Raw genomic sequence first — 20,705 nt, 5'->3', positions numbered from 1 at the left:
AAGGCAGAACATCATACCACTTACAGTGCAAGAAACCCCAATGCCTTTGGACCTTTTCCCAAACCCTTCAAGGAGGCTGGTAACTTCAGGGGGGCCCTCCCAGTAGGACCTCAACTTTCAGGAGCCCTTAACTAACCAGGGGGGATTCCCCTTCCCCTGTGGGAATCCTTTTTCCCTGCAACTCACGGCTCCCAGCCCTGGAGGGTGGCCCTTGCTCTCTGCACCAAGCTGATCTCTTGTCTCTGGTGGGTTTTGGGATTCTCTGTCCTGTGAAACAGAGCTCCACAATGCAGGGCTTCTTGGGCCTCTGGCTTGGCCCTATTTGTTTGCTCAGTAGCCTGAGCACTGTTTGGCTCCCTGAACTCAACCTTTTGCTATGGGATGAAGGCCCGGGCCGCTTTGTGCAGCACCAGGGCTCAGTCCACTCCCAGACCCTCCATGAAGTGCCTCCTGCACCAAGCTCCCAGCCTCATCCCAGGGGTTGGGGATCTGAGCTGCCCAAGCACTCCAAACATCTTGCTCCATGCACTGGCCTGTCCACTGTGTCTCCAGCTGCAGGCCAGAGGTTGCAGACCTGAGCCACCTCACACAGCTCCCAGGATCTAGATGCTATGCACTGTGTTGTGCACTGAGAGCCTAGCCGCTGGAGCCATCCGCCATTCCCCGTTGATGGAAGTCTTCAGGGGCACTTCTGGGCTACTGCTTCACTTTGCTGAGCAGCTCTTCTAAACCCCTAAAGTCTTCCTGACCTGACAGTATTGCATTCTACAATCAGGTCCTGGAGAAGTTCCTCTCCCCCTTCCCTCAGGAAAGCAGTGTGACTTCACTCCTCTTGCTGCCTTCTGATTGATGGATGGGCTCCACCAATCAAAACAGCAGAATCTCAAGCCTGAGACTGAACCCAAGCTCCGAAAGGCAAGCCCGCTCCAGTTGTTTTTGTGGTTTAATTGTATCACGCTGTACACATGCGGGCTTTTTTTTACAATTTAAATGAGTTTGTGACTTGCAAACTAAACCACATCTGCATGTACTTCGCAACATAGATATTGGTAGCATTGCAGCCTTTTGACAGCTTACCTCCTCCATCCCCCTTGCAGGAGAGGTGGGTTGAAGGCAGAAGCAGTGCAGTGCCCAATCCTGGGGATTTTTTTTTTTTCTTCACAGAGACAGCCGTTGCCTTCTGTGGCTGGGGGTGAGCTGCCAGTGAGCTAAGCAGCCCCTGAGCTGTGGTGGTCCCTGTTTCTTCCTTCCACAATGCTGGCACCTGCTGGGGCCATCCAGGTGGGTGGCTAGCAGGCAGGAGCTGCCCCAGCTTGGACTCAGAGAAGGTGATGCATAAACTGTGGTTCTTTTCTCTAGAGGCCCGCAAAAATCACAGACACACAGTCATCAGCCGGCATAAAAGGTTGTATTTGTTTGCAAACAAAGGTCAGAGCAGAGTCAGGTACTCAGATTACTCTGACAAAGCATTGGTATTTGCAAATGGAATTTATCTTCTCTCTCCTGAGCACGTGTGCAGACACCGGAACTCTTACAGCTACTTCCGTTTCATACAAGCATACATGTGGTTACATCACTACATACATCGCATGTATAGTATAATTAACTACTTAAATATGCAGGGCGGAGAGGTAAATATGCATCAGCTAATTAAGCATGCCCAGAAACTACAACAGTTCGCCAAGAGTTCAAATCCCCCCCCCCTTTCAAAGACACAGATAATTGAATTCCAGCTTCTGTAATCAGCATGAGAAAGACTAGGGAGAAGCTGGGGGAGGTAAGAAACCTTGAGTAGCATTCCTTCCTATCAAGACTGAGATGCAGGCTGTGCATTTCTAACAAAGGGTTGGATTGAGCCTGGTGATGTTTCTGAGCTGGGGCAGCACCCACCTACTAGCCACCCACCCACCCAGGCAGCCATGGGTGGCACCACTGCTGTGGAGGGAAGGACAGGGGCCCTTCACAGTTCAGGGCTCACCAGCATCTCCCCCCTTCCCTGGCCACAGGAAAAGCAGGCAGGCTCCAAAAAAAAAAAAGAAGGATTGGGTCTCTTGCTGCTTTTTTCTCTATTTTTTGGCAGAGGCTGTCTATGTGGGCTGCCAGCAGGCTGTGCAGTCCCTGCAGCACCCATCCCAATCCACCTCTTCCCTGAGCCAACCCATTGGAAAGAGTATTTGGGTGGCTCTTTCAAAGATATGGTCTATTTTTCTATCAGACTGTCCTTGTTTTTATAAAGGCACATTTTAGGCTGGCTAGGTGGGCATCACAAGTGTTCTCTTTAGAGCCTATGTGATGGTATCTAAGGGCCTGACTGTAGTTTACAGCTTTTTTCATGTGCTTGGGATGACTCCTGATCTTGTGGACGTAAGCATAGTGGTCTATAGGATTTTGTATATGGTGGTTTGTAGGGTGCCATCCCAGATGTGGATCGTAGTGTCTAGAAAATTGATGTTATTGTTTCATAGATTTCATAGACATTAGGGCTGGAAAGGACCTCGGGAGATCATCGAGTCCAGCCCCCTGCCCAAAGGGCAGGAAGTCAGCTGGGGTCATAGGATCCCAGCAAGATAAGCATCCAGTTTACTCTTGAAGGTGTTCAATGTAGGTGCTTGAACCACCTCCACTGGCAGACTGTTCCAGACCTTGGGGGCTCGGACAGTAAAGAAATTCTTCCTTATGTCCAGCCTGAAACGGTCTTGCAGGAGTTTGTGACCGTTCGACCTAGTCATCCCTTGGGGCGCTCTGGTGAACAAATGTTCCCCCAGATCCTGGTGGTCACCCCTGATAAACTTATAGGTGGCCGTCAGATCACCCCTGAGCCTGCGCTTTTCCAGGCTAAAGAGCCCCATGGCTCTCAGCCTGTCATCGTAAGATCTGTTTTCCTGACCTCTGATCATGCGCCTGGCTCTCCTCTGGACTCTCTCAAGCTTCTCCACATCCTTTTTGAATTGTGGAAATATTCCAGAAAAAACAGTTTGATCAAGGGGTGATCATTGTTAAATGTATGGTGACAGTCAGTTTAAATCAGTACAATGTTCTGTCCAGGTGATGAAAATATCATCTATGTAACTCAGGTATAGTACAGGATAGATGGCACAGCTTTTTTAGAAATTCTTTTTCCAGGTGCTTCATGCAGAGGTTGGCAATATTAAGGGCTCCATTTTGTGACCTTATCATCCCAAAATATCTTTGACTGGCATAATTCCTGGACTATTATGGCTGGACATTTCCTAAATGAAACTTACTTTCAGTTTAGATCTCCAGGGGAGGCTAAAGTGCACAGGGCACAAGTGTCATAGCTGCCACCCACTTACATATTTGGTCCATTTTCTGATCCATCGGAGTGCACCCCTTTAATAGTTAACATTGTGAGTTCACCTACTGTGGAGAAGAATTTGAAAACTCTGCTTCCCCTAACTGGGGCCCTGGGCTACCATGCCCTGCATTTCAACTCTGCTTACCCAGAAGTTCTGAATTTGTCTCCTCTAGTTGTTTCCTCTGAATCTGTCTTCCCATTTGGGGAAGTGGGAAAAGTATTGACTAGAAAGCTATCTTAAACTAAAACAGTATTTATGTTAGCATTAGGAAAATATTTTAGAGAAAAAGAATTTTAAAGCATTAAGATATCTGAATGCCTGCCTGTGTTTGCCTGTGATCCAGGCAGATCCCTCTTCTTTAGACATCCCAAGTTAGGCTATGTATCTCAATCTGATTGCTGCAAACAATGCTAACCCTTTCTTGAGAAGAGATTCCCTTTCAACTCTGCTATAGACTATTTTTTGTTTTGTTTTTTCCTCCTACGTTCCTGAGTTTTAGCCCATCAAGTCTACGCCAGTCCCATGTGCTCAGCAAAATACTGAGCTGGAGTCTTCAGATCTAGTGGTTCAGGCGTCGCAGCTTACCTACTTTAAGGAATTTGCTAACGTGTGGCTTTATCTTGAGCCATTTTTTCCCATCCTGCCTGTTTTCCACACAGACTTCTGTTGAGACAAATTAGTGGTGGTTATCCTATCCAGCCTCATTCGATGGGTGCTGAATGCAGCACTTTGACCCAGCCCCATGCACTAGATCTGGCCACAAAATTACCTGACATGCCTAGCTGACCTCATGCGCCAGATGTGACTGTGAAGCAACCCCACACCCTGATGTGATCTGGCATACAGAACTATGTCATCCAGCCCACTAGGTTATGTGCAGGTATGGAAATTCGTTGCTAAGGGGGTGGTGACAGTGTTTATTGCCATGGTTCCCAGAGCTCCCAAATTTGGTCCAGGGGCCAAATAGTTGAGCACCACTGAATTCAGTCAATACAGTCAGAGTATCACAACCAACATATAACCAGATCAACCAAGTGTATTTTTAAATAATTATAGGGCAGTTCCAAATCAGTCACAGCAGCCCTGGAATGAGTCTTTGTTAGTTGAATGTTGTTCATATTTACACTCCCCTGATCTTGCTTTGGTAGTATTCAGGACAAGTCTTTCTAAACAACATTAGATGAATATGAAGGCTTCTCTAACTCTGGGCTGATCAGCCTAAGCCATTCATCAGCATAATTAGGCTTGGCAGAATTTTATTCTCATTTATTAATAATTTTGATGGATAACCCTGATGTTTATTTTTAAGTATTTATTTAGATGTTTATTGATTTACATTTTCAGAATTGCACAGAATTAGGGATGTGGGGGGCAGACAGTTTATTAATGACAAACATTAATGTAGGACTGCCACCAGCTGAGCAGCACAGCTGCCATCAGTGCTAGCTCCAGTCACCCGTAACTACCTTGTCAGCTTTGCCACTTCCTCTTCCTATGTTCTCAGTCCCCTAAGGTTTCTGGGAGTTGCAATCCAAACTACAGTCAGCATGGTTCTGTAGAACTGCTCCCCCACCCCATTGTCACACACTCCATCACCCATCATTTTTCTTATGTCTGTCTTCCACTATAAACAATGGAAATATTTTTTCATTGGTCTGTGAGTGTGAGGTGAAATCAATGTTTACCAATAAAAATCGAATCCTGCTAAGAATAAGTATGACTTATAAGCAGGGACAGATCTAAGGTGGAGGGAGGGTGTAGTGGTGTAGTTATTCCCTCTTTGGTTCCTGGTTTACTCTAAGTTTAAAACCAATTGCCTGACAGCAGCAGCAGTGTTTCTATCCAGGCAGCAGTGACAGACTCAATTGACTTTATGGCTCATAATTAGGGTCTGGTTTAAATAGTGGGCCCAGCTCACAATATTGCAGGTCCTTTAATCTTGGACTTCCCTCCCATGTGCCCCTCCTGCTGCAGATTAGCAGAGGGGCCCCATTGGCCCTGCCTTCACTACTTGTTCTTGATGGTCAAGAGGTAAAAACTGCAGCTTTAAATATGCCACAGTTTTTGCCTCCCACCACTTGCTGTTGGTCGCATAGGAAGTTAAAACCATGGCATATTTAAAACAGCAGTTTTTGCCTCCTGGCCACCAGGAACAAACAGTGGTGCCATCAGGGCTTCTTGGCCAGTCAGAGGTCAAAGGCAAAAACCGTGAAATATTTAAAACCATGGTTTTTGCCTCCCACCTGATCACTGCAGAGTGATGGGGCCACAAGGGCCCCTCCACCAATCAGCAGTGGTGGGGGAAGCAGTGAAAAGAACAAGATAACCAGCAATCTTCTGCTGCCGTTTAGGTAGGTCCCTATTCATAATAATCTACCTGATCCCTTCTAAACACTTCATTCCAGCCTCACTCCTTTTTAGTTGCCTTAATATTCCATTAATCAAGCTATTCTTTCTTTGGCAATTTTGCTGTCTGTTAGTTGCTCCTGGTAATATAGCTCCTATTTAACAGCATTGCAGATTCTCTTTAACTTTAACTAAAACCATTAACACAGGTGAATGTTAACTCAGGTCTGAAAATAAATTTCAGTAGAGCAAAGGAGGTGCATGACTAATATGCTTAAGAAGGCTAGATTTTGCTTTATGAATCTGAAAAGAGCCATTTAACTCTAATGGCTATAGGGCTACAGGAAACAGCAACTTTTATTTTTCCCTAGCTTGTTGTGTTGCGGTGGTTTTTTTTTTAGGTAATAGCAAATCTATTTAAATTCCAATTCAATTATATTTGGTTTTGCTCTAATTGAAAATGAAATAATATAGCCCTAAGCCCTTAGCATATTAATAAAGCATCTCCATTTCTTGTTAGTAGAATAAAATATGTATGTTGTGTTATATTGGATGATACACCATATCATCTGTACTTCCCTTATCAAAATCCTACATCTGCCCTTGTGCATAGGTATCTTGGTTGCACCCTCTTTCTTGCAAATATTTCTTTCCTCTGCAATGTGCTGTTGATATTATGTAGATACAAGAGAACGGGAAAGGAATAATACTATGGCTTTAAGTTTAGAAGAAAAAATCCAAATAAAAGAAAAATCCTTTAAAAGAAAAAAAGCCTAATAAAGATTTTTTCCTGACCCAGCCTTACTTAAAGATATAGGGGGAAAGATCAGTGTGTTGGAAATCCAGAGAACTGAATGGAATTTATGAAACTTCTCTGTGTTTATTCTATTTCTTTAACAAATAACTGTTTTTTTGTTTGTGTGGGGTTTTTTTTAAGGATTGAAAGCTACATAAGCAAAATAATCTATCTCAAGTTATACAAATAAAAATAGTGAGCTAATAAGAGACCTAATTTTGACAATTAATGAGCTGCATAGTTGGCTATTTTCTTCCTAATTGATTTGATGCTGTGTATTCAGTATGATCATTGCTGTAAGCCATTAAAAAAAAAAGTATGGTGATTTATTTTGAATTTAGTTATTACACTTGTTCTGCTGCAGTTAATTCCTACAGGAAAGGATACAACAAGGAGGATCTGGTTTATATAAAGAGATATTGAGATATTTTTGCATAGTACAGAGACCCAGCTCTATTGATTAATATTCAGTTATAACTATGTGAACATTAGTGGTATGAATGCAATATGCAGCTACCATGAAGGAATCTGTATAGGCAACAAATTAAAGTTTAGGGATGTTAACCCATAGGAAGCCATAGGCTAGGATCTAAGTAGTAGTTCCACAGTATGCATTCATGTTGCATCTTCTCTCCTGTTTGCTCACAACTCCCTGTCTAAAGAAGTCTCTTTTATTTTTTATAGCTCTAATTAAAAATTCACAACCAAACATACTTTAGAGTGAAGAATTCCTGATCCAAATTTATGAACCAAAAATGGAAAGTTGAGTTTTTTTAGGACTAAACTTCCTGAAAGTTTGAATCCTATTCCCTTTATTCCAATGAGGATTGATTCATATTAAAATTCCAGCCCATTTTAGTCTTTGTAATGAGCCTAAAATAGCTGCCAGCTTGCAGTGCTGGAATTAATGATAATTAAATGTAACACAAAATGTATTTCCATATTTTGTATTGCTCAAATGATTTCATCTCAGATGTAGTATGATTTCTTTTTAGAGATGACTACTTCTATTTAATCTCTTTTCCAATTTTAATTTGAATTTCATATTGTTCCTGACTGTTTAATGAATATTTTGGGAGATGGCCATAGTGTTGTTAATTATACTGGAGACTGAGTATAATTAATTCTTTTGGACCCAAAGTCAGCTAGTTAATCGATTTCTGATGAAACTAGAGATTAAACACAGATAGTTCACTTCTTTCTTCATTCATTTTAATTTTTCCCTCTTTCAGTTCAATCAGATTACTTTGGGAAGTCATTGCTGGCAAATCAATTTGTGGACCCATTCTGGATGTTATCCAGATGTTAATAGATGGATGATCCTCTCAAGCCAGCCACCTTCCTATTGACTGAAAAAAAATCATTTAGTTGTTTTAAAGTAGGGTCCTCCAGCTTTATTTAGAATTCATATTTAAGTGATTTTTAAGTGCCTGTCAACAATAAGGTCATTAACTAAGCACAGAATGAGGAGTTCTCAATAAGATTCCCCTAAAGACCAGACAAATCACAATGGGAAGAGGTCATAGTGATATAGAAGACATTCCTCATATTACTGAGGCATTAAGTCATATAGCTAAATTTGATATCAGGGAATGGTCTAAAAAGGCTAAAAATGAAGAGAGAAATGCATTAGTATGCTCAGGAGTTCCTGTCTCATTTTTTTCAGTGCTATAAATAATAGTATATTTTAATTTTTGACAACAGGAAAAGTCATAAAGGCTGTACAGAGATGATCTAAAAGGGCAAGGATAAAATAAAAAGAACAGGACAAGGACTTTCTGGGGAGTCAGTGAGAGAAACCTTGAGTATTTTTCATTTATTACCTTTCAATTAGTAATAGATAGCTTTAGGTTTCTCAAAACAGTGTCTTGGGACCCAAATATTCTGTACACTATGGGCATGTCTGCAACAAGACACTAACTGCACAGTAGCCTAATAACAATGTGCAGTAGCATGCTGGGTAAAAATTGTGCTAATACACTACTGTGCAGTAGTATTATGTTGTTAACTGGTGCTCCTGTGGAAAAACCTATCCACTGCTGCTACTGCGGAGTAGTGCGAGTTACCGTACATTTATTTAGTACTTGGTTAACCAAGTATTAAACACAGTGTGCAGTAACTACAGTGCATTAATGAACATGTAGACATGCCTACTAATGTAATTCCCCTATGAGTAGAGTAGGATAGTTTCTAACAGGAGTTCTTCATGATATGTTAGGTACACAGGATACGTACAACAGTTAAGTCATTGCCTATTTTTCTTTGAGAAGTAATACCAACAGTGCAGGTTTTAGTTCAGACCTTGATTTGAGCAAATTACTTAAATATATTTTATGTCCATCCTTCACCATCAAATCATATCCCAGCAGTATTTAGGCATGTGATAAATATTCAGCACATATTAAGGTCAGCTGAGGGTTACTTGTTCAAAAAGTGTGCTTCCATCATGTTGCAAATGCATTTGGTTTTGAAAAATAGCATCTGTTCAATTTTTCTTTTTTTAAAAACTAATTCACCAAAAATGGGTTCTTAGGGGTTCTAAATTTTGAAAAGTGCCAAAAAATCATGCAGTTATTTCAATGTCGGTGTGTGGAAACAGAATGTATTGATTTAAAAGCTACATTGTTATGAAGAGATTATTCTCATATTACACCTATGCCTATTCTTTTGCATATTTGTAAAAGCTGAATGGGTAACTGAATCAGATAATTGCAGACTCAGTTTTCACAGTAATGTTATGGTTGAATAACCTTTTTTTTCCAATTAAAATTACCTAAATATGTCTAAGACTCAGTAGGTGCAATGCTTTTCCTCTGAAGTAACTTAACTGAACTATTATTCAAGACATATCAATGCATTTGGTCCCCTGAAACTAGATATTTTAAGGTGTTTAGATAAATATTTAATCTCTGCCATTTATGAAAAATAAATGTCTTAGGACCTATATCATGGTTTGACCGAGGTCAAGATAATAAGGAGGTAAATTGTGACACCTCTATAACTCCAGTCATAAGATCAACAATAGCTCTAAAAGATATTCTGGCCACATCTATACTCTAAATTTACTCTGCTCAACAGGAGTACTCTCAAGTGTGCCTCTTATATGAGAAACAGGGTGCCTCTCATCTGAGAAACAATTTAGCTGGATCCAAACTCATCAGCAAATAAGTGAGTTATTTGAGCTTGTTGCCCAGAAGTGCTAATTAACTTGTCTTAAGTGCTGCACGGGGGTGGCTATGCTGCTTCTAGGTTAGAATGCAGTCTTTCTAAAGTAGTGTGATGTTCTCGTGGGTGAGGTCAGATCAGGTGGAAGATGATGTCGAATCTCAATGGCTGTAAAGACAAAAGGCGGTTGTAGCAAGTTGGAGGTCTCCTGTTGCCTAGGGTTCTCCCTTGCTACTGGACTTAGATTTCCACCTTGTCAAGATAATGTTGTTGCTGCTTCCTCACATCAGCTTCCTCATGTTAAGCAAAGTCATGTACAGGCTTCTGCCACAGGAAACAACACACAGTCCTTTACAAACCTACAAAAGTCCTGTGGTGATGGAGGAGTGGTGATGGAGACAGGAGTAGTGAATCTGGCAGTCTCAAGTCACAATTCTGCATGTGGTAGCAATAACTTGATGGTTGTCTTGCACCTGGTTTGAAATAGGGGTGCAATTTTGCAGCTGTTACCTTGACTAAGCAGTCCTATTCAAGATCCCCTCTTCTCACCCCACATGGGGAAGGGGGTAGAAAAGGTGCTGTCTGTTTTGGCTGGATAACTGCATCCAGTGGGATCATTCTCTCTGCAGTCAAAAATCATAAGACAATGATTTTTGCAACATGAAATGTTCTCAACTTGATGGATATCCAAGACAACTAATGACTAGAAATAAGAACTTCCATTGTCTCCAGGGAACTGGCAAGATACAGCACCAACTTTGCAGCTCTGAGTGAGGTGAGACACCCAGATGAGAGTCAGCTGAGGCAAGAGGGTGGAGGTTATACCTTCTTCTGGAAGGGGAAATCGGTCCAGGACAGAAGTGCTCATGGTGTTGTCTTCACCATCAAGAATCAGTGCATCAGTTAACTAACAGAGCTCCCTGTAGAATTAATGAATGCCTTATGACCCTCCACCTTAAGTTCAGCAACAACCAGTACCCCACTGTCATCAGTGCATACACTCTAATTCTTGATACTGAAGCTGATATCAAAGAACAGTTCTGCTCCAACCTTGATCATGTATTAACACTCACAAGGAGGTCAAGATAATTCTCCTTGGTGACTTCAATGCTAGAGTCAGATGTGACATGGAATTCTGGAGTGGCATAATTGGGAAGGAAGTTATAGGGAAAGCCAACTCCAATGGCATCCTTCTTCTGTGCAGATATATGGAGCACAGTCTTGTCATCACAAACACCATCTTCAGACAGCATGACAAATATAAGACCAACTGGAGACACCTTTTCTCTAAGCACTGGCATCTCTTCAACTGTGTTATTGTTAGAGCTGATGATCAAATGGATCTCTGTATCATGCGAACCATAAAACGAGCTGATGACTACTGGACAAATCACCCTATTGTCAGATCTATTATAAACTATTATAGATCTATCTATCATAGATAGATCTATAGATATCAGATCTATTATAATCTGTTATTATTCTCATAAATAAATTAAGAGGCTGTGACATAGATGTTTACATGGTCCAGTAATGGTCACACCCAGAGAGTGGTAGTAAATGGGTCGGTATCGACCTGGAAGGATCTGACCTCGGTCTGATTTCAGTCCTTTTCCTGCCTGGAGCAGGGGGCCAAGCACAATTAACCTTTGGGGTCCCTTCCAACTTTATACCCTATGAATCTATGGATGTGGGTAGTGGGGTCCCACAAGGTTCAGTCTTTGGATCTGTACTCTTCAATATCTTCATCAGTGACTTAGAAGTGGGTGTGAAGTGTATTCTGTTCAGGTCTTCAGATGACACTAAATTGTGGGGTGAAGTGCACACTCTGAAGGGTAAGGAACGATTGCAGGCAGACCTGGACAGGTTGGACAAGTGGGCAGTACACAATAGGATGCAGTACAACAAGGACAGATTCAGAGTGCTGCACCTAGGGTGCAAAAATATCCAGCACACCAACTGGCTGGGAAGTGACCCTCTCAGCAGCACAGAACTGGAAAGGGATCTCGGAGTCATAGTGGGCTCCAAGATGAACATAAGTTGTCAGTATGGTGAAATCAACAGCAAAGCTAACTGCACTTTATCATGCATCAGCAGATGCATGACTAATAGAATCAAGGAGGTGATACCTCTCTATGCAGCATTGGTCAGACCACAGTTGGGGTACTGTGTCCAGTTTTGGGTGCTGTACTTCAAGAAGGATGTTGATAGGCTCAAGAGGGTTCAGAGGAGGGCTACTCGTATGGCTACGGGCTTAAAGGACAAGTCCTATGAGGAGAGACTGAGCGACCTGGATCTCTTCCGCTTCCACAAGAGAAGGCTGAGAGGTGATCTTGTGGCCCCATTCATTAGGGGGGTGCAGCAAGGGATCGGAGATGCTCTGTTCACCAGGGCACCTCTTGGAGTAACAAGGAACAATGGTCTCAAACTGACAGAAAGCAGATTTAGGCTAGATATCAGGAAAAACTTCACAGTAAGGGTGGCCAAAATTTGGAATGGGTTTCCAAGGGAGTTGGTGCTCTCCTCTACTCTGGGGGTCTTTTAGAGAAGGCTGGATAGGCATCTGGCTGTGGTCATCTGACCCCAGCACTCTTTCCTGCCTAGGCAGGAGGTCAGACTTGATGATCTTTTGAGGTCCCTTCCAACCCTAGCATCTATGAATCTATGAATAAAACATCTGGCTTGGTCTGAAACACTGAAAGCAGCCAAAAACAATGTGATAGACTCTTAATACCAAATCTCTTCAAGAGCCAAAGATCTGTTAAGATCTCCAGCAGTGACTCCATGGAGAGCTCTCTATCCTGTCCATAAATGAAGGCAACATTAAGGAACTCTGGAAGCGATTTAAAGCCACTGTCTTTATGGCCCAGTTTCCCTTGGTTCCACTTTCCTGCACTCAGTGCAATCAGTTGATTGCTCCATGGATTTCAGATCATCCCATGGAGCATGATCTTTGTTGCCTACCAGGTTCTGAAAAAGTGTTGGGAACAACACCAAGACAGTTGTGGACTTCATTGACTTCACTAAGGCCTTTGCTTCCACCAACCTCAAAGATTTGTGGAAAGTACTGGCCAGGTTTGGATGTGCAGAAAAGTACATCAAGGTCTTGAGGCTTCTCCATGACCAGATGACTGTAACCATTCTATGTAGTGGACCAGAGAGAGATCCATTTGTCTTCTGAACTGGGGTCAAGCAAGGATGCATCTTTGCCAGAACTCTGTTCTCCATTTGTGTGTTAATCATCTTGACTCTCCTTAAGGAATACTGAATGGATGGAGGGCTCTTCAATTTTGGATGTTTTTGGTCCAAGACCAAAGTATTCAAAACAATCATCCTTGACTTTCAATATACTGACAACTGCACCATCCTTGTGCACAATGAGGAAAACCTCCAAGCTATGCTGTATTTTTTGGAGAAACCTACTGTAGGGCTTCCTCCCTTCCCAAGGGGAAAGGTGAGTAACCTACAAGTCACACGCTAAGGTATAACTCAAGTAAAATTCTTTATTGCAAAGAAGGCAATATACACACACCAAATTATTACAGCCCACCTATAAACCGCTAGCGTGTCAGGCTGGAGGTAGGGCACTTCTTGCCCTGTCCCATGTGTTACCTGCTAGGTCTCGGGAACCCCACCTTGCATCCAGGGTGGTGAGACTACCTTCTTTATTGGGTCCTTAGCCTTGTGCTCTCCGAAGTAGTTCCACCCAAGGCTTTGTTCTTACGACCTTTATACCTTTCTGCCTCTCATCCCCATGGGATCCTCCAATCAAAAAAAGCTTCTAGCCTTATCACCTTTTATGGGTTAGAGCAAGCCTCATCGTATGCTGCAAAGCAGGGTTACCTCAGGCCTTGCTGCAGTTCCCTTTTCCAGAGCCATTATTTCGTGTACTTTTCCAAAGCCATTAGTTACTCAAAGCAATACCCTTTTCTTATTTTCAGCAGATCAGCAGATGCATTATGTCATTATCCCATGGCCTCCAGGTTCCATGAAGCTGACCCCCCTTCAGGGTGTCAGTTTTGCCTCCTCCCAGAGGTCTTTTCAGGACAGGCCTCACACCTACCAAACTTCAAGTGTCTCTGTCAACACTGAGAGGATTAAAGTGCTATATCATCCTGCCCTGGGCCATAAATGTGACTCCTCCCACCAAATTACCATTGAGGAAAAGACCCTGGAGGTAGTTGAGCACTTCCCCTACCACAATAGCTTCCCCTCCCAGAGAGTGAACATTGTTGAGGAGATCCAGCACAGGATCTGGTGTTCAAATGCTTTCTTTAGTATATTTCTTTGGTATGTCTTTATTCATACCAAAAGACACTAAGATCCAGTTCAGCCATCGTCCCCATTCTTCTCTATGGATTTGAAACATAGATGACCTACTGTTGTCATCTCTAGAGCCTGGAGAGGTATCATCAATGATCCTTCCAGAAAATCATCTGTATCAAATGGGAAGTTTGCTACACAAATGTCAGCATCCTAGCTGAAGCCAGTGTTACCAGCATTTAGTCAGTGATCCTCAACCACTGGGCCAGATACTGTGTGTAGATACCTGACTGTCAACTCCCAAAACAAGGGCTCTACTCACAGCTTAGTAACAGCCTGAAATATGGCAGTTGCCACAGGAAACCCATACAAGGATACATTGAAGGCATATCTCAAGAAAACAGATGTTCATATCAAGACTTGGCAGGCGCTAGCTGCTGACTGACTCCACAGGTGCCACAATCTCAATTAAGTGGCTGTCCATTTCAAAGTCAATCCTCTCACCCTTGAAGCAAAGAAGAAAGAGCGAGGAAAGAAAAAGTAGAGAAATCTTGGCCTATGTCCTACCCTCCCTTGCACAAAGACCTGCAACTTCTGTAGGTGGGCCTGTAACTCAAGGATTGGACTCATAAGTCACCTGAAGACTCATCAATGAGCCATGGTAGATCATCTTTGACTTGAGGGATTGCTGCCATTAGCAAGTTCTTCTCCTGGTCCTCTCCTGGTTTTTTGGGATCACAAGGAAAAGTAGTAATTTATTGCTGAAAATAGGCATTATCAACCTTATGGTATTTAAAGGGACACTAACATATTTTAGATTTTATTTTAGTATTATTGCAGTATGGGATTTATTTTTGTAAAAAATGTATTATTGAAATATTTTTCACAAGGGATTTTGAGATTTTTGTCAAATTCTTAAAATATTCGTGGTTTTACAAATAAGCATCATTTCCTATTCCTCTTCTACTCTAATTATAGTTAAATTCAGATTTTTTTTGTCTTCAATTAAGTAATATAAGATTTTTGGAGGGCCCTGCAGGCTGCACACTAAATAGTCCTGGGCCCAGGAAAGATGCCTTGTGTGTGTGTGGTTGGGGGTGGGGACTCTAGGGCAGTGCTGTGTATTAGTTATGTGTTTGTTAAATGGACCATACAGGTACCCCTTTCACATCTGGGAGGATGAGTAGTCTGGGCATAGCAACATGCTCTTGTGCCTGCTCTGAGTAGCTGTTCATTATGTTATTTTTTGTTTTAGTTTATGCTGAAAGTTGTGGACCTTATGCCCAGCATTATGTTCTTGTTGCATTATATAACTAATTTTGAGCACTAAGCTCATTTCATTGACAAGTGTAAGAATTCTGCAGTGAGTCAGTATCTGTGAAGAAGAAAGCTCAGGCCAGAGCTTCTTCTCTCTGACCTGTACTCCTTGCCAAACCCCCAAAGGAATGTGAGGCCCTCTCACTTACTCCCTGTGAGCTGCAACCCAATTTGATTTGCTGACAACAGGCCATTGCTGTATTGTTTAAATAAAGGTTAAGATAGGCCTGGGCCTCAAGAACTTTTCCTCATCTCCCTTTTACTCTTGTTCCCTCTCAGAGAACATAATAGTCACAAACTAGAAGATCAATTTTTATATTTTATAGAAGTTTTATATGCTTTATGGGGTTTTTCTTGAAGTCAGTGGTAACCATGGCAATCATTTTATTTGGGGACAGTAAGAATACTGGTGTATTCAGGAATTTTTAAGCCCAACTACTATTAAGTACATAGGATGCTTAGGGATTTTTTTTTCCCCATTTCTTGTTTTATTCTTGAATATTTATGTCTACACACTTTCAAAAAAAGAGTTGTTAAGTCCTGTGGATCATTTCAAAAGACAGAAGCTGGCTCAGTAATGCATTTTATTGTATAGTGTAAGTAGTCTAGTCTTAATGGAAAAATGCTGACAAGCAATTTAATACTGTTTGTCTGCTTATACCTTTTTTGTTTATGCCTTTATAGAAAGATCACAATTTGTCACCATGAATTCCAGTTACCACAATGAAAGGAAATTAAATAACTACATGTGATTAGCAAGTATAGAACAGATTACAGCAGGGCAGTACTGTCAAGAATCAAAGATAAAGGACAACACTATACTTTGGCATGAAATCCTACTTCTGTTGCATTCCCTTGATTTATCTTTCTAAATATAATCACATTTATGTGGATGATGATGATGATGATGATGATAGTGATAAGTATAACAGCTGGTGTTGTATGAGTTACTGGAAGCTAAATTAGTTTCATTTATTTAAAAAAAAATCTGATCCATCATAGTGCAGGATATCACTGAAAGAATCCATCAGTTACAGAAAGCATGAATGTGCCAACAGAACAATACCAAAGCCAAACAAAATTTTATGCTGAAAATACTGATAAGCAACACTGTATTTTTGCTTCCCTTCAGTACTTGGTAATTCCTCTCTCCCACCTCTTTTTTTTTATGTAGATGGTCTGATACAAAATATTCTAAACTGTTCTGTATGTTCACTGACAGACACTTTTCAATATATAGTAGAACAAGTATTCTTTTGTTATAATGTTCTGTTCATTTATATATTTTTCAATTAGTAGATTAGAACATCCATTAGTTCCTAGTCAAATCTTTCTATATGCATGGATAGATATATCTGTATATCTATAGATATATACCAAGTCCATACTGAAAGCACATATTTTATTTTTAGTTCTCTGCCCTGATACACAAACCCTCCTTGCCATTGGCCCAAGCTCCCCAAAAGATCACAATCCTAATCATTCATTCATAGTTACATAATAGATAAAATGATTACTTCAGAATTTGTTTTACTTCCATAAATGTGTTATTTTCCCTTTCTTGAAAGAGTGAAAGGAAACACACTATTTCTGACACAGAAAAGGCCAAAGATAGGAACCAAAGTATAGGACTAAATGGTTACTTTTAGAATGGAGGTCAAAAGTGGGGTCCTATGGGGATCTGTACTGGGCCCTATTTTATCCGGTATTTTCATTAGTGACCTGGAAATAGGGGTGAACAATGAATTCTCCAAGTTTGTAGATGATAACAAATTATTCTGGGCAGTCAATTCCCAGTCTGACAAATTGGAGCTGCAGAAATATCTCAACTTAAGTGAGTATCCAAAAAATGGCAGATGAGCTTTAATGTCAACAAATGCAAGGTAAATGCACTCAGGGAAAAATAACCTCAACTATATATTCACAGTGCTGGGTTTTGAACTAGCAGTTATGACTCAGGAAAGAGACCTTGGAATCATTGTATCTCTTTAAAAATATTAGGTCAATGTGCAGCAACAACCAAAAAACTCCAAAAATATATTGGATATTATTAGGAAGGGAACTGAAAACAAATGGAGAGCATTATCATGCCATTATATAAATCCCTGGTGCACCCACATCCTGAATCCTATGTACAGTTCTGGTCCCTATATCCCAAAAAAGTTGTAGAAGAATTGGAAAAAGTACAGATAAGGGAAACCAAAACAATCAGGGGCCTGGAGAAATGCCATACCAGGAAAGACTGAAAGGGTAGGACTCTTCAGTTTGGAAAGGAGAAAGCTGAGGAGGGATAAAGTGGAGTATAAAATCATAGAGGGCATGGATCAAGTGAACAGGGAACTGTTGTTCACCAAGTCACAGAATATTAGAACTAGATGGCATGCACTGAAATCAGTAGGGGCAGGTTTAAAATTAACAAGAGAAAGTACTTTGTAATGCAAGACATAGTTAACTTGTGGAATTCATTGCCACAGGAGTTGATGGGGGCAGGTAGTATAGACAGGTTCAAAAAGAGACTGCATAAATTCATAAATAATAGACCTATTAATGTGTATTGAAGAACAAAATAGTGGTAAATGTGTCCTCCATTCCAAGAAATGGTGGATGCCAGGAAGGGTATCAATCACTTTAGAGATATCTGGTTTGGTAATCTCCCTGTATAGTATCTGTTTTTGTCACTGTCACAGACATGATCCAGGGCTAGATGGACCACTGGTCTAACCTAATGTTGTACTTCTTATGTTCTTATGACACTAGAAATGACCAAAAGGAAAAAAAAAACAGGAGAAAATATAAAAGAAGTGAAAACAGAAGTAAAAATGCTTACGTTTGCAGCTAGGTTTCTCACCTAAAATGTGGTAGAATTTCTTCCACCTATAATTCCTTATACCTCCTAAGATTCACCTGACTGAGAAGACATTCTGTCCCCCTGTGCTATTATGTAGTCTTTTGAGAGTAGTTCCATCTTCCAATATCCATTTGGTATACATGGGACTGTCTTATAGCAGGACCATGTCAGTAAATGGTATTTGGTCTTATGTTCCTCTTGGTTCTTAGGTATTTGTTGACTTTCAGAACTTGGGTATAGAAGTGGTGATGGAAAGAGATTTTTCTTCCTTTTCTTTTCCTGTTTTTGAGTGTGTGTGTGTGTGTGTGTGTGTGTGTGTGTGTGTACGTGCATGCATGTGTTTACTGGAAAACTAAAAATTTTAGTTTTAAATTTAAATTTTCCTTTTTTTCTTAAAGCCTTCAACTTTGTTGAGAACCCCCCCACACATTTTATAGAATGTTTTGGATTGCATTTGTGGGGACACAACCAGACTTTTTGGCTTAGAATGAGGGGAATTCTAACTAGTGAGATATATGAGCATCTGAACAGTAACTAGTAAAAGCAGAGATGCTAATATAATTATGTGACTTATTTTAACTATCCAAATATAACTAAAATATAAAAGGATTAACAAAGTAGAAGGTAAGATTTTGATAATCTTACTTATTAAGCTAGTGGTTGTCAACCAGGGGTACATGTACCCCTAAAAGTACCTTAAAATGTTATAGGGGGTATGCAGAACAAATAAGAAAAAAATACTGTTTTAAAATTATTAATCTTGTATTTAATTTTATCTAATAAGTGTTCATTATTGGTTATTTTTTATTATACATCATGTAGTATATTTTCAAATTGTTTATCATATGCATGCATGGTATGTGTTGAGTATGTTACATAGATACTGTAGTGATCTGGCCCTGCTGGCTCAAAAGCAGGTTACGTGCAGCTGCAGGAGGGGTGGGGAGGGGTGCACACACAGCCCCATGTATGGATCACTGGCTGCCCAGCATGGTAGGAAAGTACCAGCTTATTCTGTAAAAGGGAAGGGGCTGGGGAGGGCAGGCAGATTGAGACCTCATGGTGAGACAGGGAGCAGGGCACAGGCAGGATGGGGGCTGGGGTGAATGGGGCCTTGGCCAGGCCAGGTGGTGGACAATCAGAGCCTGGGTGGCTCATCCAAGGGAATGGGAGTGCTTCTGCCACTGTGTGCACCCCAGTGGAGGCTTGGGGGGCATGTGCCCCCTGGTCTGTTCATGAGGCAGCAGCAGCTGCCACTACACGCCAGGCTTTGTGCCCAACTGCAGCTGCCTTGGGAGTGGCAAGACACCATGTGCCTGCCACTCCTGAGCTGTGCTGCACGGACTGCCCACCTAGTGGCAGGACACACATGGCATCATGCCGTTCTTGACGCAGCACACAGCAGCACACAGCTCCAGTCACCTGCACCCCATGCACAGATCAGTGGGCACATGCCCTGCCAGCCTCTGCCAGGGTGTGCACAGTGGTGGGAGCTGCCCTGCAACCTGGATGAGCTCCCCGGATTCCGATTGTCTCACCACCTAGTCTGGCTGGGGCCCATTCACTCCAGCCCCTGCCCCTACCTGTGCCCTGCTCCCTCCCTCACCACAGGGAACTTGATCTGACCTCCCCTGCCCCTTCCCCAACAGACTTAACTTCTGGGTGGGGGCACACGTTCAGCGCTCCCCCTAAAATATTTCTCCCTGTACCTATGACATACATTCACACACACATTTCCTACAGAAACAAGTTTATGCAAACACTTAATTGAGAGTTGCAATATTGTTTCCTATTATGTACTAATCTGGCAAACATGAAAGGGCCAAAGTGTTGTGGCATAACTATTTTATATTAATTAGTGTAGCCTGCCTTATATCACATAATTGGTAACATTAAAAACAAGAAAAAATATAAAGGGGTACATGAGCTGAAACCTTGAGACAGAACGGTGACACAGAAGATTGCATGGTCAGGTGGGTGGTGAATTGACTTAAGGGATGTATTCAGAGAGCGGTGGTGGACAGGTCAATATTGACCTGGAAAGATGTGGGCAGTGGGGTCCCCCAAGGTTCAATCCTTAGATCAGTGCTGTTCAGTATCTTCATTAGTGACCTAGATGAGGGCGTGGAGAAGGCTCTGTCCAAATTTGCAGACGACACCAAATTATGGGGTAAAATAAACACACTAGTGGTCAGGGAACAGATTCAGGCAGATTTGGACAGGTTGGAAACGTGGGCTGAACAGAATAGGATGCAGTTTAACAAAGATAAGCACAAAGTACTGCACTTAGGGAGAAGGAATCTCAAACACATTTACAGACTGGGAGGTGACTTCCTAAGCAGTACAGCAGCAGAAAGTGATCTCAGGCTCATAGTCGATTCCAAGGTGAACATGAGTCACCATTGTGAAGAAGTGGTCAGTAAAGCTAACTGCACTCTATCATGCATTAGCAAATGCATCATGAATAGTTCTAGGGAGATGATACTGTACTTCCTATGTGGCATTGGTAAGGCTGCAGCTGGAGTACTGCATTCAGTTTTGGGTGCTGCACTTCAAGAGGGATGTGAAAAACCTTGAGAGGGTCCAGAGGAGGGCTACTCAGATGGTTAGGGGCCTGCAGGTAAGGTCCTATGAGGAGAGACTGAGGGACCTG

This window comes from Crocodylus siamensis, chromosome 3, assembly GCF_052110815.1.
Source record: "Crocodylus siamensis isolate JL-2025a chromosome 3, ASM5211081v1, whole genome shotgun sequence".
In the NCBI taxonomy this organism is placed as follows: domain Eukaryota; kingdom Metazoa; phylum Chordata; order Crocodylia; family Crocodylidae; genus Crocodylus; species Crocodylus siamensis.
The sequence above is the reverse complement of the archived record's forward strand: the minus strand, read 5'-3'. Positions refer to the sequence as shown.